Source organism: Aquila chrysaetos (assembly GCF_900496995.4).
Source record: "Aquila chrysaetos chrysaetos chromosome W unlocalized genomic scaffold, bAquChr1.4 W_unloc_1, whole genome shotgun sequence".
NCBI classification, from domain to species: Eukaryota; Metazoa; Chordata; class Aves; order Accipitriformes; family Accipitridae; genus Aquila; species Aquila chrysaetos.
In genome coordinates, this window is record NW_024470321.1 from 5,258,488 (window position 1) to 5,275,334 (window position 16,847).

The 16,847-nt window shown below is 43.1% G+C and overlaps 1 long non-coding RNA gene across 1 annotated transcript; it reads left to right on the forward strand.

Annotated features, from left to right (window-relative positions):
* The first annotated feature begins 200 nt into the window (after positions 1 to 200).
* Positions 201 to 16,129, forward strand: LOC121232907. Its single transcript, XR_005931755.1, has 3 exons — positions 201 to 213; positions 4,537 to 4,540; positions 15,986 to 16,129. It is a non-coding gene; the product is annotated as an uncharacterized LOC121232907 (long non-coding RNA).
* The last annotated feature ends 718 nt before the right edge of the window (positions 16,130 to 16,847 follow it).

Genomic DNA, 16,847 nt, shown 5'->3' on the forward strand with positions numbered 1-16,847 from the left:
CCCTCATTTGCATAAAATAAATATGCAGGTAGAAGTAAAAAGAATGAAGACAGGACAATCATAATATCGCATACAAAATCATATATTCTGAATTGAACCTATTATTCCTGTGTAGTAATAGAACTTCAAAGATTCATGCTCAGTTATACAGTTAAAAAGAAAAATATAATCTTTGTTTATTATTTCTTAATTCATTATAAGAAAATGTTTCCAGTGTGAAAAATCTATTGTGTGCTTCTACTATGCATAGAATCATAGAATATCTCGAGTTGGAAGGGACCCATAAGGATCATCAAGTCCAACTCCCTGCTCCTCACAGGACTACCTAAAAATAAAAGATATGACTAAGGACGTTGTCCAGATGCTCCTTGAACTCTGACAGGCTTGGGGCCATGACTGCTTCCCTGGGGAGCCTGTTCCGGTGACTGACCACCCTCTCAGTGAAGAACCTTTTCCTAATGTCCATTCTGAACTTCCCCTGATGCAGCTTTGTTCCACTTCCTCGTGTCCTATCACTGGTCACCAGAGAGAGAGTTCAGCACCTCCCCCCTCCGCTGCCCCCCTTAGAGGAAGTTGTAGATTGTGATGAGGTCACCCCTCAGCTTTCTCTTCTCCAAGCTGAACAAACCAAGTGACCTCAGCCGCTCCTCATAAGTCTTGCCCTCAAGACCTTTCACCATCTTGGTCGCCCTCCTCTGGACACACTCTAATAGCTTGATGTCCTTCTTATATTGAGGAGCCCAAAACTGCACACAGTACTCGAGGTGGGGCCGCACCAGTGCAGTGTAGAGTGGGACAATCACCTCCCTCGACCGGCTAGCTGTGCTGTGCTTGATGCACCCCAGGACACGGTTGGCCCTTTTGGCTGCCAGGGCACACTGTTGACTCATATTCAACTTGCCATCAACCCAAACCCCCAGATCTCTTTCCACAAGGCTGCTCTCCAGCCTCTCGTCCCCTAATTTGTATGTATAACCAGGGTTACCCTGTCCCAGGTGGAGGATCCAGCACTTGCTCTTGTTAAATTTCATATGGTTGGTGACTGCCCAGCTCTCTAGTCTATCCAGATCTCACTGTAAGGCCTCTCTACTCTCAAGGGAGTCCACAGCTCTTCCTAGTTTAGTATCATCGGCAAACTTACTTAATGTAGATTCGATTCCTGCATCCAGATCATTTATTAAAACATTAAAGAGCACTGGCCCTAAAATTGAGCCCTGGGGAACCCCACTGGTGACTGGCCACCAGCCTGATGTAACCGCATTTACTTATAACCCTTTGAGCCCAACCCATCAGCCAGTTGTTCACCCATCTTATTATGGACTTGTCTAACTGTGTGCTGGACAGTTTATCCAGAAGGATACTGTGAGAAACAGTATCAAAAGCTTTGCTAAAATCAAAACCCACCACATCTACCAGCTTCCCTTGGTCAACTAGATGGGTGACCTTGTCATAAGAAGGCCAACGGCATCCTGGCCTGTATCAGAAATAGTGTGGCCAGCAGGAGCAGGGAAGTGATTGTTCCCCTGTACTCGGCACTGGTGAGGCTGCACCTTGAGTACTGTGTTCAGTTTTGGGCCCCTCACTCCAGGAAAGACATTGAGGTGTTGGAGCGTGTCCAGAGAAGGGCAACCAAGTTGGTGAGGGGCCTGGAGCACAAGTCTCATGAGGAGCGGCTGAGGGAACTGGGGTTGTTTAGTCTGGAGAAAAGGAGGCTGAGGGAAAGAGACCTTATCAGTCTCTACAGCTGTTACAGATGCACGACTAACCAAATCCAACAGGTGTTAAAACTCAGATTTATTCTTCAGCAAAAGTTAGTTAGAAGTCCAGTAACATTTTATAAAACCACAGGCTCGATGCAAAGAGAATTAATACTACACAGCTGACTCAAGAATCCCCAAGATTTAAAGTGATGGCTCCAAAACGAGCGTATCACTCACCTAAAAGCTGAGGGCTCTCTCCCTCGAGGAATTACCTCGGGCGGTGCCCCGACCCGAGGGGGAGTCCCCGACTGCAGACCCGCTGCTCCGAGGAGGACTGCCAACGTGTCCTCTGGCGGGACCCCGTTTATACCCCTGTCGAATCTGACCTGTGGTCATTTAATTCTATTGGCCAAGAAGGTCACCTTAGTGTACCTGGCATGTCTCGATTGGCCAGTTCAAATTTCAACCTGCAGCCTCCAGGGTTTCCTTCCCCTTCTCCCTTCCTGGAGAAGTTTTGTTTCCTGCTGGCAGGATGGGGGGGGCGGGATGTACTGCCACAACAACTACCTGAAAGGGGGTTGTAGTGAGGTGGGTGTTGGTCTCTTCTGTCAGGTGGCTGGTGATAGGACGAGAGGAAATGGCCTCAAGTTGCGGCAGGGGAGGTTTAGATTGGATATTAGGAAAAATGTCTTTACTGAAAGGGTTGTCAGACATTGGAACAGGCTGCCCAGGGAAGTGGTGGTGTCACCATCCCTGGAGGTATTCAAAAAGCACATAGACAAGGCACTTCAGGACATGGTTTAGTGGGCATGGCTGACAGTTTGACTCGATGATCTTAAAGGTCTTTTCCAACCTAAATGATTCTATGATTCTATGATTCTATATGCAGCTTACAGTATTTTTAGAATTTAATTTAGCATTGCGCTGTCACTTTTGTGTATATATCATGTTATAAACTTGGCAGCACAAACAGCACATTAAAGCCTTGTGTAAAGGTCAGGTATATTGAATCTGATACTATTTAAACTTACATTTTATCTACAAAATGTTAAGAATAAATGTTTTAGCATGAAGTATGCAGCATTATTACTCATTTTCTTCTGAATAATGTCACAGGGACAGTAATATACTAGGGAAGAAATAAATGTCAGTTCCAGTTACTGCTGGTGCAAATTATGTCTTCCTAGAACTTTAAAACTTTAAAGCATACTTCCTTAAATTTTCTGGTTTTAGAATCACTTCTTGCAGTAATGTAGGAGAAAAAAGTAGGTTTGTAATATCAATACTCAATAAAGAATGTGAAACACAACTGTTGCTAATGCTCTGTTGAACTTATAACCTTTGAAAGCAAAAGGCTTTTAATTAATGTGTTCTTGCATGTTCAGTGTACCTGATTTGCTTGTTGTGCCATAGTAGTCACAAAAGTCTCTGACGCAGAAACTAGTTGGGACAAATTAATTTAATGGCTAAAAGTTAAAGAATCAATTCAGATAATCCAAAACTATAAATAGCTGGCAATTGGGTTATGAAATTAACATAAATCTGTATTTTCAATACTGTATTTCAGGATGATTGTTACCTGCAAATGATGGTGAAAACTACTTAAAAAAACCCTTTCTAAAATTTCACCAAGAAAAATACTAAAACATTTCAGAAAATAAACATGCTGGCTTCTCTTAAAAGCTAATGTTTTCTATCCTTTTGAATATACCTTAGAGATATTTTATGAAATTCTGTGAATCTTTGTCTTCTGTTTTTTTTCATTGAACCTTTTCTTACTGCTGAATTGATTTCTTCCCCTCCAGTATTGTTAATGTCCACATCATCTTGGAGGCTGTGGAGACCTTGTTACAATGTCTAGCAAGAATGGCTTAAATACTTTTGGTATGTGGCTGGATGCTTAGGAAGCCTTTGTGTATATACAAGAGAGAACCTCTGGAGGTCATCTAGTCCAACCTCCAGTTTAAAGCAGGGGTACCTGTAGAGTTTTGACAAAGCCCTGTGTATCTTGACTCTTTCAAGAGCTCTCGAGATTCCACAGTCTGTTGGGAAAATCTGTTCCTTCAGTCCTTCTTGCCCCTTTTCTAATAATCAGGTGGACCCCCTGCCTCCTTAGCATGGCTTCTTAAAGATAATCTAGAATAGCCTCATCACAGCATCATCCACCTTGTTCAGCACTACTGGATGCAAGCCATCCAGTCTCATGGACTTGCAAGTCCAGCTTTAAGTAATCATGGTTAGATCTTCCTTGACTAGATAGTACCTCTCTTTTCTAAGCTTTACTACTAAGCATGAAGACCTGGGATGCTGGAGAGATCTTGTTGGAAAAGACTTCAAAACCTGAGGCAAAGAAGGCACTAAGTACTTTTAGCTTTTCTATGCCCTTTGTCATAGGGTAGCTCACCCTGTTCAGTGGTGGGCCCATGTTATCCTTGTCTTTGTTTTGCTGCTGACCTACCAGTTGAAGACCTTCATGTTGCCCTTTATCCCTCACTAGCTCCAGCTAATTGGGCTTTCCTAATTCCTTCTGTGCATGCTTGGATGATGCTTCAATACTTGTCTTTCATAGGCAGTCTATTTCTACTTCTCATGATTTTTTTGTATCTGAGCTCAGTCAGATGTTGCCCACTGAATCAAGATGGCCTCTTGCTATTCCTGCTTGTTTTCTTCCACAAGGGGATGGAATGTCCTTGTACTCTGAGGAGGCTGTCCCTGAAATCCTGTCATCTCATGGTCACTGCAACTAAGGCTGCTGCTGACGTGTCCAACTAGTTCATCCTTGCTCCTGAGTAACAGATTAACAGGGAGCACCTTTCCTGTTAAGCTTGTCCAGCAGCAGTGTCAAAAAAAAAAAAAGAAAAAACAAAAAACTGTTGAATTGCTTTCACCTTGCCATGTTGCCCTTCCAGCAGATTTTGAGGCAGCTGAATTTCCCTCGGAGAAGCCTTTCTGGATGTGAGATGCCTGGGTTCCTATGCCTCCAGTCTCTAGAAACTTGAATCTGTATTTTGGTGTTAGAGATGCCCATTCTAACTAGTGGATTCTAAGATACCTTGGGGTTGATGTTTGTGGGGGGTGTGGTGTGTCGTCATCCCCCCCCCCCCCCCCCGTATACAACAATTACTTATTGAGCCTGAAAGGAAGACTTAGCAATTCTTCATATTCTTCAGGCTTGGGAAAGACTTGAACCCTGACCTCTAAAGATCTAAGTGAGCTTCCTCTTTGCTGAACTTCTCTAATGACTTTGCTTTTCCTTTTTATGCATCTCCAGCTGTACCTTATGGTGAGTGAAAAGGAGAAGGGTCAACATATGGTTTAATTTCTTGAACCCTTCAATCCACTAACTTTTACTCGGGAGCTTATTTATTGAGCTCTCAATTAAGGTGTAGATTTGGAGGTGTCCCAGTCTTCTTGTCTCTTAAAACATCTACAGTTGAGGTATTGTTGGTTTGTTTCTGTTTTGCTATGGAAACATAGGTATGAGGGCTTTTTGACTTGTTTATATATAAAAATCTGCTCCAAACTGGATTTCATAATTTTCAGATGTGTCCTTTTGTGATGGAATTTTATTGTCCTTTTGGACTGCAACTGAAAAATTTGGATTGAATTTCAAAACTGGGTAATTGCTCGGTCTAGCTTTTGTTTTTTCAAAAAAAAAAATTAAAAATAATTTAGAAGTCTTCCTGAATGCAGTTCAAAAACTTTCTTTCACATTTTTGAAACTGAAATATTGTCACTAGTTCCATAACAAAGTGATTTCAGCATTGTATAAGAAGATGGTTCAGGTTTCTAAACTCCTGAAAGTGGAGGGGGCAGTATTTGTTAGAGCAAAAGATGCATATATCAAACCTCTCACTCCCCACTCTTCTCCGTTTTAAAGAGCAGGAAAAAGCAGAGGTATTACACATGTGTAACAATGTTCTATAATCTTCAGGTTAAACTAAACTGCTTTTTTTCATTCCAGGGATGTAAAGTGCTTAATTACCATGCTGTTGGTATGAGATATGGAACAGTTGTTTCCATTTTGGAGATTGGGAAGGCATAAGCATTACATGTTCTTCCTTGATTAACACACTGCAAAGTTGGGAGTAGAAAATAGTGGTTCAGCTCCTTTCCACGGAAGGATGTGAGAATGTAATTCTAAACAGTCTTTTGACAATTAGCCCTTTAAGCAAACAATTTTAGCTATGATAGCAGGTTCCTAAGTAACCAATTAAGAGTGTGTGTGTGTATTATGCATGTGCATACATACAGTGTCTTGTGTAACCTCTGTTTCTGGGTGAATGGTGCAGGTGATCTGCAAATGAGCACTGACAGTGGATGTACTTTAAGTGGTTGTATTGGTTTTGTTGGCAAGGTTTTGGTAGCGGGGGGGGGGTTACAGTGGTGGCTTCTCTAAGAAGTTGCTGGAAGCTTCCCCTGTGTTCGAGAGAGAGCCAATACCAGCCGGCTCTAAGACGGACCCGCTGCCGGCCAAGGCCGAGCCAATCAGCGATAGTGGTAACGCCTCTGTGATAACATTTTTAAGAAGGAAAAAAAGTTGGGACAGGCAGATTCGGCAGCCGGAGAGAGGAGTGAGAACATGTAAGAGAAACAACTCTGCGGACACCAAGGTCAGTGAAGAAGGAGGGGGAGGAGATGCTCCAGGCGCCGGAGCAGAGATTCCCCTGCAGCCCGTGGTGAAGACCATGGTGAGGCAGGCTGTCCCCCTGCAGTCCATGGAGGTCCACGGTGGAGCAGATATCCACCTGTAGCCCGTGGAGGACCCCACGCCGGAGCAGGTGGGTTTCCCGAAGGAGGCTGTGACCCCGTGGGAACCCTGCGCTGGAGCAGGTTCCTGGCAGGACCTGCGGATCTGTGGAGAGAGGAGCCCACGGAGCAGGTTTTCTGGCAGGACTTGTGACCCCGTGGGGGACCCACGCTGGAGCAGTGTGCTCCTGAAGGACTGCACACCGTGGAAAGGACCCATGCTGGAGCAGTTCGTGAAGAACTGCAGCCCGTGGGAAGGGCCCACGTTGGAGAAGTTCGTGGAGGACTGTCTCCCGTGGGTGGGACCCCACGTTGGAGCAGGGAAGAGTGTGACGAGTCCTCCCCCTGAGGAGGATGAAGCGGCAGAAAACAACGTGTGATGAACTGACCGTAAACCCCATCCCCGTTCCCCCTGTGCTGCTGGGGGGGGTTGGTAGAGAAGCCGGGAGTGAAGTTGTGCCCGGGAAGAAGGGAGGGGTGGAGGGAAGGTGTTCTGAGATTCGGTTTTTTTCTCATTACCCTACTCTGGTTGATTTGTAATAAAGTGAGTTAATTTCCCCAAGTTGAGTCTGTTTTGCCCGTGACGGTAAGTGATGAGTGATATCTCTCCTGTCCTTATCTCGACCCACAAGCTCTTTGTTATATTTTCTCTCCCCTGTCCAGCTGAGGAGGGGGAGTGATAGAACGGCTTTGGTGGGCACCTGGCAACCAGCCAGGGTCAACCCATCACAGTCTTTTTGGTGGAGATTGTATTGGGTCTGGCTGAGATGGAGTTAATAGTCCCCATAGCAGCCCTCATAGAACTGTGCTCTGCATTAGTAGCTAGAGAGGTGTTGATAACACACCAGTGTTTTGGCTACTGCTGAGCAGCACTGGCACAGCATCAAGGCTGTCTCCCCAACATTTTTGCCCCCTCCCTCAATGGCAGCCTGGGGCAGGGCAAGATCTTGGGAGGGGACATAACCAGGACAGCTGACCTAAACTAACCAAACAGATATTCCATACCATATGACGTCAGCTCAGATATAAAAGCTAAGTAAAGGGAGGCAGAAGGGAAGGCATTTTTTGTCTTCCGGAGCAACCACCATGCGTACTGAAGCCCTGCTTCCCAGGAAGTGGCCAGACATCGCCTGCTGATGGGAAGTAGAGAATAATATCATTTGTTTTTCTTTGCTTTCGCGCGCGACCTTTGCTTTCATTTTATTAAACTGTCCTTATCTTGACCCACGAGCCTTTTGTTATATTTTCTCCCCCCTGTCCAGCTAAGAAGGGGGAGTGATAGAGCGGCTTTGGTGGGCACCTGGCACCCAGCCAGGGTCAACCCACCACAGTGGTTGTCTTAATTCTCTTCTATAGTATATATTAAAAGGAATTTGCTGTTCAAACTTTTTGTAGTTGGAAGCTTGTCATGTTGGAAATCAATTCTGAGGACATACTTTAATTTTTCAGAGCTTGCTTTTAGTTTTTAGAAAACTTCATCAAATTAAAACAAAATCATGTTTTAATAATTGTTCCTGAAATCTATGCTTTCCCTTAATGGGACGGTTGAATACAAAGGTTGGGGAAGGGAGCAGTGGTATGGGTATTTAGAAGATGAACTCTTCATCTACCTGCTCAGGCTTCCCAAGTTTGCTACAAAATTTTCTTGGATGCAGTATTTATTGCATTTTAGCTGAGCAGTATGGGTTTGTCCCAGTACTGCAATCACTGACTTCTAAATATTTTTGTTAGATATCACTTTTTAGCTTTCTTACTGAGTATGGTGATGGTGTGGGACCTGAAAGCTCAGAGTCCTGGGTTTGGAGGAACACTGAAAACCCAGTGATTAGGGAGATCAAGAAGCTGTCCTTTCTGGTTTATTCCTCAGCTCACTAAGCACATACACACAAGTGAAACCTTTGAACCTAAGGTGGTAAATATTAAGCCATGTTGTACAAATCTAGCTATTTCAGAGGCACTTTGTGCAGTCTGAATGCTATTAGGCTCCAAAGCAGACTCATGCAGCTAGCAGGGATGTGTATGTGTGTGCGAAACACTTTCTCTGAAGTTTAATGTTGTGTAGTTGAAGGTCTCTAATTTCAGCCTGTCACTTTGTTCCATTTGCTGTAACAGATAACACAGCTGTTAAGGTTCATAATTATAATTGTATTACTAATGTACAGGTTCATATTAAAACTCTAAAGGAGTTATGTCTATGTTTATGTCTAATGGAAAAAGCAGTTCCGTACTTCAGTTGATATATTGCTCCCATGCTGACTGCACTCAAAACAAGCTGTGCAGTCTGCCATTGCAAACTCAAAATGTAATCTTCAAAGAAATCTTTAGGAAATTAGAGCTGACTGTTTTGACCCTGATAATTTATTTCAACACAATTGCCAAGGTGGTGCCCTTTACTAATCACTTGCCAGGAATTTTATTTCAGCTTTGTTTAGAGCTCTTTTGCAGGTTGTGCACATGCATGCCAGTGAGTGCAGTTAAATCACTTCAAGCAGTTCCCAGTAGCTAGGCACCTGTGCCAGATGGCTGGTATGGGACTAACCTGCATAACTAACTTTGTTTTGAAGTTAAACCAAACTTATGAAACTCTTACATTGTCTGTTCTATGTACTAAAAGCACCTTCAAAACTGTAACTGTGTTTAAAAAAAAAATCTTCATACATTACTCACTTCCATTTTAATGGATATTATTGGTTTTCCTTGTTTCATTAGATAACCTTTGCAATTGGTTTGCTTTGGATTTTTAAACCTAAGCCAAGAGACTGGGATACTTGCTTTAGGTCAGTCCATCTCTATTAAACAATTATTCCTGTGTCTCTTCTTCTCTCCCCCTTCCCCCACTTCTCAGTACTGGGAGTATTTCTAAGATGAAACATATTGTTTTATTGGAACACTTCATACAAGCTTTATTTTGAAACTTCTTAAAGCTTTGTCAAAAATCAAACTGCACTTAATCCATTTAGTTATGCTTGAATGATAATTTATCTAATCTGGTAGTTTCTAACAGCATTGTGAATCAGAAATGTCTCTAAAGCTGCTGCAGACTTGTTAACTACATGTTTGCTAGGGGCATACTGGTATGTTGTGTATAGCATTCTGATGATTTCTGTTACAGAGCTTTTAACCTGTGAAGTGTTCTACAGCACTGAAAGTTAAATGTTCAGGAGTTTTCATCAGAACATAATTTAGTATTTTTCACTTATGAAAAGATATGTCAAAAAATTCTCAAGATGCTTGGATACCAAAGCAGTTGAGGAGATGAATGGAAGGCCAGATATATTTTTATTATTATTCAAATGGTGCAACTTTTTCCTTAAACACTACTTCTCACCCTTCTGTCATTACTGTAATTCAAGATGTAACATGGCTGATCTGGGAACACTTCCAGTCCTAACCAAATTATCCACCACTTCTGAGAATTGGAAGGTCAGGTCACCTACAATTAACACTTGCCGGAAGTTTACAGGGAAGGAAAAAGCTGAAATATGGTAGTGAATGAGTGTCTTTTAAATATTTAACTTTAGAAGCTTCTTCTGGCCTACAGTGGATGATGAAATGGGGCTGTACTTGATCTAGAAACATAAAGAGCTCCCTTTGCAACAGAAATTAACCGGCAGTCAGGAGAACCGAACCTGAAAGATGAACATGATGTAACTAATTGAGATGCAGTTCTGCAATCTGGATCACATTTCTGATCTTACATCTCCTTTGCCCTAATGTGACTTTGTGGGAACATATTTAGCTAATGGTCACAAGAGCATTCCAGATGCCTTTAGAAGGCCTTGAACAGAATAAACAAGAGGACAAAAAAAAGAAAGATACCAATTAGAAGAACACAGGTGCGCATTCCACGATAAAGGGAACTTGGCACAAAGAACCTCAATTTGGCAGTTTATCTTGACCAATTAGACTGAGACAAGTCTCGCATGTTTTAGTTAGTATAACCAATTATGTCTTATGTTTATGCGCGTGTACAGTGTTGATATAACCAATCATTAAGTGTAACTAGGAGCGTGGACAGCGCGTGAATAATGTGTGTAACCAATAGTAAAATAGCTAAACACATGTACGGATGTAACCAATGTATAAAATGATGTCTGATGCTCTAGTAAAGGGTCTTCAACTATGATCATATTGATCTGTCGTTGAGTCCATGATTATGCTCCCGCAATTGACGCCTGAACAGGGACCCCCAAATTCTGCGCTACGTTTGGAGAACGAACGGCAGGATAAGAGGAGGACGGGAGGATCCCGACCAATAGACCGGCTGCCCCGGCTGGTGTGCCCATAGAGGCAGGAAGACAGCGCTGTCGTTTTTTCGCCCATCGAGGTGAGGATTCACCCGTAAAGGAGGCGAGGTGAGAACTCACCCGTAAAGGAGGTGAGTGGTCGGGGGAGGAGATGGGGTCTACACTTTCCAAAGAAGAAGAATCAGTAGTTAAGCTCCTCCATATACTCTCAAAGAGAGGCATAAAATATGATGAAGCTTGTTTAAAGCGGCTTTTACAATGGAACAAGGACAGAAACCTTTTAATTAGTGTGGGTACAACTTTTGAGCTTAGTACCCGGGAAGCTATCGGAACCTCCCTATGGGATGAAATTAGTGACGGGTCTAAAGAAGTTAAAGGTCTTGCAACTTTATGGAAATTAATTAAGACAACTCTACAAGAAATGAAAGCAGATCGTAAAGCGTCTGCCTCTGCTTTTGCTGCGCTCTCTCCAACCACAAGCGAAGGGGAAACGAAGGGAGAAAAACATGATGCAGCGAGAGAAACTTTTGGCTTTCCCGGAGCTTGTCTGCCTGCTCCTGTGCCCTTGACTTCTGCTCCACTCCCTGGGACTGCCGATATTAATCAGCCATCTGACAGTTCCCAAGCCTCCCTAACCGTACACTTAAAGGAAACCCTACAGAATCAGGAAGCGAGTAAAAATCTGCCTAGGAAAAAACAGCCCCCAGATATCGCCGCTCAACATGAACAAATTATACCTAGCATATACCCTCCGTTGCCTTCGTCTACGCCCGGATCACCTCAAGAGCACGAAGAGGGGCCGGAGCTCACTTCGCAGCAGTTGCGGTCAGTAATAGAAAAGCTGGCACAGCTGGAGCCTGCTGTGAAGCGAGAAAAACCACCAGCCATATCCTTTGATGCACCCCTTTTACCTGCGCGGGGAATTATTCGCGATGCCTTAATTGAGGGAGAAATCATAGCAGCTCCCACAGCATTTCTGATTATTGCTGGGGCTGGGGGTAGACCTAATCAATGGGTTCCATTTGATTGGAAAATCATAAAAGAAACAAAAGTTACAATTGCTCAGTATGGTTTAAAATCTCCTTTTACGCAGGCAGTTTTGTCCCATACATTTTCTGCATCAACTTTAACTCCACATGACTCGCGAATGCTTGCTAAAACCTTGTTGTCGACATGGAAATTCATTTATACTACGCTGGTGCATTTACAGCCGGCAGAGAAAATCATATCAATACAACCTGATACTGCTTTTGAGGAGGCAGTTTGTAAGCAGACCGTTAACGAGCAGGATTCTGATTCCGATAATAATTCTTTTGTATCAGGCAGGGTGGACTCTGAAAAAGAGCCGCATTTATATCCCTCATTACCTCCACCGCCGCCATGCCGCCGCCGGCCCCCACCCCCCCACCCCAATCCCCTGGTACTCCCTCTCCAGGGTCTGCAGAACTTACAACAGAACCTGGCTTTGCTGCACTGCCTGTATCTCCTTCTCCTGCTAATCCCTCTAACTCTGTGCCTCTGTCTAATCCGTGACGATTCACTTAATGATTTGGGAAAAAATACACATAGCTTGATGGAACGCTGTCGAGAAAAAGCTCTACAGCAAGGAGATACCATGTTTACTTTTCCTGTTGTATGCACACCTGCCTCAAGAAATGCAAGAACCTCAAGAGTTGGAGTTGTTACGATCAGTCATCATGAATGCCTGTGTGATGTTTAATTACACCCATAACACCACTCGAAAGGGTCAGAATGTAAATGCTATTTTGCCTGTATATAGAAATGCTACAGCTTGGTGTAACTATATCTATTCCAGAATATCACACTCTTTTTTCTATTCCAGCTGCTTTACCTGCGGGGATATTTTTGATTTGTGGAAATACAGCGTGGGAGAGGAATTCCATTGAAACTTAACGGGAGGCCATGTAGCCTCGGACGACTTGCGTTACTAACACCTGATATCAATATGATTCACAGTAAAAGGCTCACGATAACTGACACAGGTTTAACTGGATGGCTAACAAGTTTTGGAATTACAGGATGGTTGAAAGATTTGCTTATACATAACTTAGTTATTTTAATTGTAATATTAGCAGTTGTAATGATTGTACCACGTATCATAAAATAGTTGAACGTATGATTGCAAAAGCATTTCATGTAACTTGGCTTGCATAAAAATAATTTTTAAAAAAAAAAAAAGAGAGAGAGGAAGAGACAGAAGGAAAAAAAAAATTAATGAAAACAAACGGCTGGAGAGGGGGAAGAGAGATGCGGTTGCGGAACACACAGACATGGCAGCTGAAGAGTGAGAACATCTAAGAGAAATAACCCTGCAGACACCAAGGTCAGTGCAGAAGGAGGGGGAGGAGATGCTCCAGGCGCCGGAGCAGAGATTCCCCTGCAGCCCGTGGTGAAGACCATGGTGAGACGGGTCGTTCCCCTGCGGTCTATGGAGGTCCACGCTGGAGCAGTGTGCTCCTGAAGGACTGCACGCTGTGGAGGGGACCCATGCTGAAGATCTTCGTGGAGGACTGTCTCCCGTGGGAGAGATCCCACGCTGGAACAGGGGAAGAGTGTGATGAGTGCTGCCACTGAGGAGGATGAAGTGACAGAGATAATGTGTGATGAACTAACAGCAAAACCTCATTTCCCGTTCCCCCTGTCCAGCTGTGGAGGAGAGAGTGATAGGATAGCTATGGTAGGTGACTGGTGTCCAGCCAGGATCAACCCATCACATAGACAAAATGCATTATAACATAGAATGAAATTACATTGCAATTGGGAATTTCAAAAATAAGGGCTCTGTGTAACTCCTTTACAAGGGAATGAAAGTGTATATATGAAATTAGCAGAATAAGGTGTTTTTCAAAGAATTGTCTAATACTGTTGAATGCTTAAATCCAAAAATATGATTTGAAGGTTTAAATTTGTGTATCTGAATTTATATTGCTATTGGAGAATTATTAATCATTTGTGTGTTTGCAGCAATCAGAATCACCTGAGGAGCAGTACGAGGATTGCGTCAGTTCGAAGCTAGAGTCCTCGCTGCCTTCCTCGTGAATCTGATGTTCCTAAACAAAAAAGGGGGAGATGTGGGAGCAGCTCGGAACACCTGGCATTTGTTTTCAAGAGTGACTGTTAGAATTTGTTGTGCTGCATGTTTGCCAAGCCTTGAAGAACTAGTTTTACAAGGTCAGGTTGGAGGATGGCCTTGTGTAGGCCTGGGAAGATGTGGCTGAAGACAGTCACGAGTATGTCTATGGAATGTTTTTATCTTTAACTGTTCTGAGGACTGGCAAACATCCCAGCTGGGTCAGATATGCCCTCCTGTGCTAGTAGTATTGGCTGTGAGTCATTAGTACTTTCTGGATCTTTGCTGAAACATATATAAGTTGGATTCTTTTGTGAAATAAAGGGAATCTTGCAAAAAAAAAAAAAAAAAAGTGGGGAAACAGTGTGGGGTAAACGTCCGGATGCCCAGAAGTTATCAGATTATTGACAAGACATGGAACGACACAAGAGGGTATTAGGTGCGCCACCGTTGGTGGAAACACTTTGCTGCCTCATCGCAATATGTGCGGTGGTACAGCCAGCATTACCATTACACCGAATTAACCCAAGGCAAAATATGTGGATAACCTGGGCCACCCAGACAGGACAACAGTCTTTTTGCCTCTCAATGAGTACACCCTCAGATCCATTTCGAACATGTTTGGTGGGAGTGCCATATTTGTACCTGCCAGATTTTCGAGCATGGGTTTCTGATGGCAGTGCTTTGAATGAAACAAAGATCAATGAGACCTGTTACAGCTTGTATTCGTCGCACATCCCACAGCAGCATTGTCAAAATCTTACAGGGGTAGCAACTGCAAAGATTATCAATTCTCTTAATGTTACATTGCCCTGGGATCCGCAAGAGCTTGATGTAGTAGGATCAACATATGGTAATAAGTCATGTGTATATTTGGCAGGAGGGTTTAGCACAGGAATTAATTATTATCGGCAACACAATATGTCGGGGTGGACAAATGTATCTACTCCAAGCTCTTGGTATAAGTTTATGGATAGTAGGGATTATTGTGTAGGAGCCGTGGGAGCAGAAACCCAGGGGAGTAAGATATTTATAGGTACTAATTATACCGCCAAGGCTTTACCAAGCGGATATTTTTTGATATGCGGTGATCGTGCTTGGCACGGCATCCCAGTGAGATCTTTTGGCGGACCATGTTACTTGGGTAAGCTTACATTGTTTGCACCCTCTATTATTCAGTTACTGAATTTAACAGACAATCGAAGACACAAGGGATCTATAGAAAATCTTGGGCCTGATTGTAACGATAACGTACGACTGTTAGGCAAGGCCACAAGAGTGCTGCTATCTCTTTTTACACCAGGGGCTGCAGCGGGTAATGCGTTACGGGAGTTGCAACGTTTAGCATGTTGGACGTCGAAGCAATTAAATCTTACATCTAGTATTATAAATGATCTCTTAGAAGACACAGAAAACATAAGGCATGCTATTTTACAAAATAGGGCGGCTATAGATTTTTTATTGTTAGCACAAGGACATGGCTGTGAGGATTTTGAAGGAATGTGCTGTATGAACATATCAGGTCATTCGAAGTCTATACATGAAAAGTTGCAGCAGTTGAAAGATAACATGAATAAAGTGGTAGTAGAGAAGAACCCCTTGGATGAATGGTTTGGGTCATTAGGGATAACAGGTTGGCTTAAAGAATTATGTCGCATGGGTATTGTTGTAGTTATCGTGATTTTAGCTATTGTAATAATTTTACCTTGTTTGGTTAGCTTGTTGAGGAAAATGGCATCCCAAGTTATTAGTCAAGTCTGGATTGCTCATAAATAAAAGAAGGGAATTGTGGGAGATTTCATGGAAAATGGGGAACATTTCTTTGAGCCTGATTATTTAGAGTTAGCATAAGTAGGCCGCAGTCAACATGAGTGGACCGGAGTACGTGACAGCTACAATATGAACGGACCTTTGAACCACCAGAGAAACAACGGACATGAGGAACTTGGACAGTGGAGCAATTAATAAACAAGATAACAGAACTGCAGAGGCAAGAAGGAGCTGCAAGGGTTTCAACGCAATTAAGAAAGCTGCCATTTCGGCTTAGAACATTTAGCTGCGGGATGGGGACTTAGGAGTTGGTTTGTATCTTTGTTAAAAATAGGGGTTTCTTTTATTCTTGTGTATTTTATTAGGTATAATGTTGCTTTTACTGTGTTTTAATTAATTGTATTCATAGATCTTTGCAAAGGGCTGAGTTCACAGGCCCACGATGGACTCCCGCTCGATTTGTACGACCATCATCATCTGGAACACCCTAGATGGTGTGACAATGTGAATACCACCTCAGCCAAAAACTAACGTGTAGGTCACCTTGACCAACATAACAGGTCAAGATTCTCTGTGCACTGCAACCGCATCACAAAGCCCATGAATCAATAGACAGGATGGCTATGACTCGTGCAGCGCGCCTGGCCAGTGACCGCATGCGCCATAGGCTCCCTATGTTTCAACTGAGGCAAATTTTAGCACCCGCTGGCCACGTGTGCTGAAATCTGTTCCTCTGCAAATGTATAAATACCGGGATTTTCCGAAGAGCATCTGGTTGGTGTATGGCAAGGCCATCGTTGCCTCTGTGGGGACGCCCACGTAAAGCTGGCACCTACCGATTGCTGGGCTGAGTTCGCGGATGGTGGCGTCTAGATCTGTTAATGCTCTTTTTAAAGAAAAAGGGGGGAAATGTTGTGGAACATTTTTAGCTAATGGTCACAAGAGCATTCCAGACGCCTTTAGAAGGCCTTGAACAGAATAAACAGAAGACAAAAATAAGAAAGATACCAATTAGAAAAACACAGGTGCGCATTCCACGATAAAGAGAACTTGGCACAAACAACCTCACTTCGGCAGTTTATCTTGACCAATTAGACGGAGACAAGTCTTGTATGTTTTAGTTAGTATAACCAATTATGTTTTATGTTTATGCGCGTGTACAGTGTTGATATAACCAATCATTAAGTGTAACTAGACGCGTGGACAGTGCGTGAATAATGTGTGCAACCAATAGTAAAATAGCTAAACGCATGTACAGATGTAACTAATGTATAAAATGATGTCTGATGC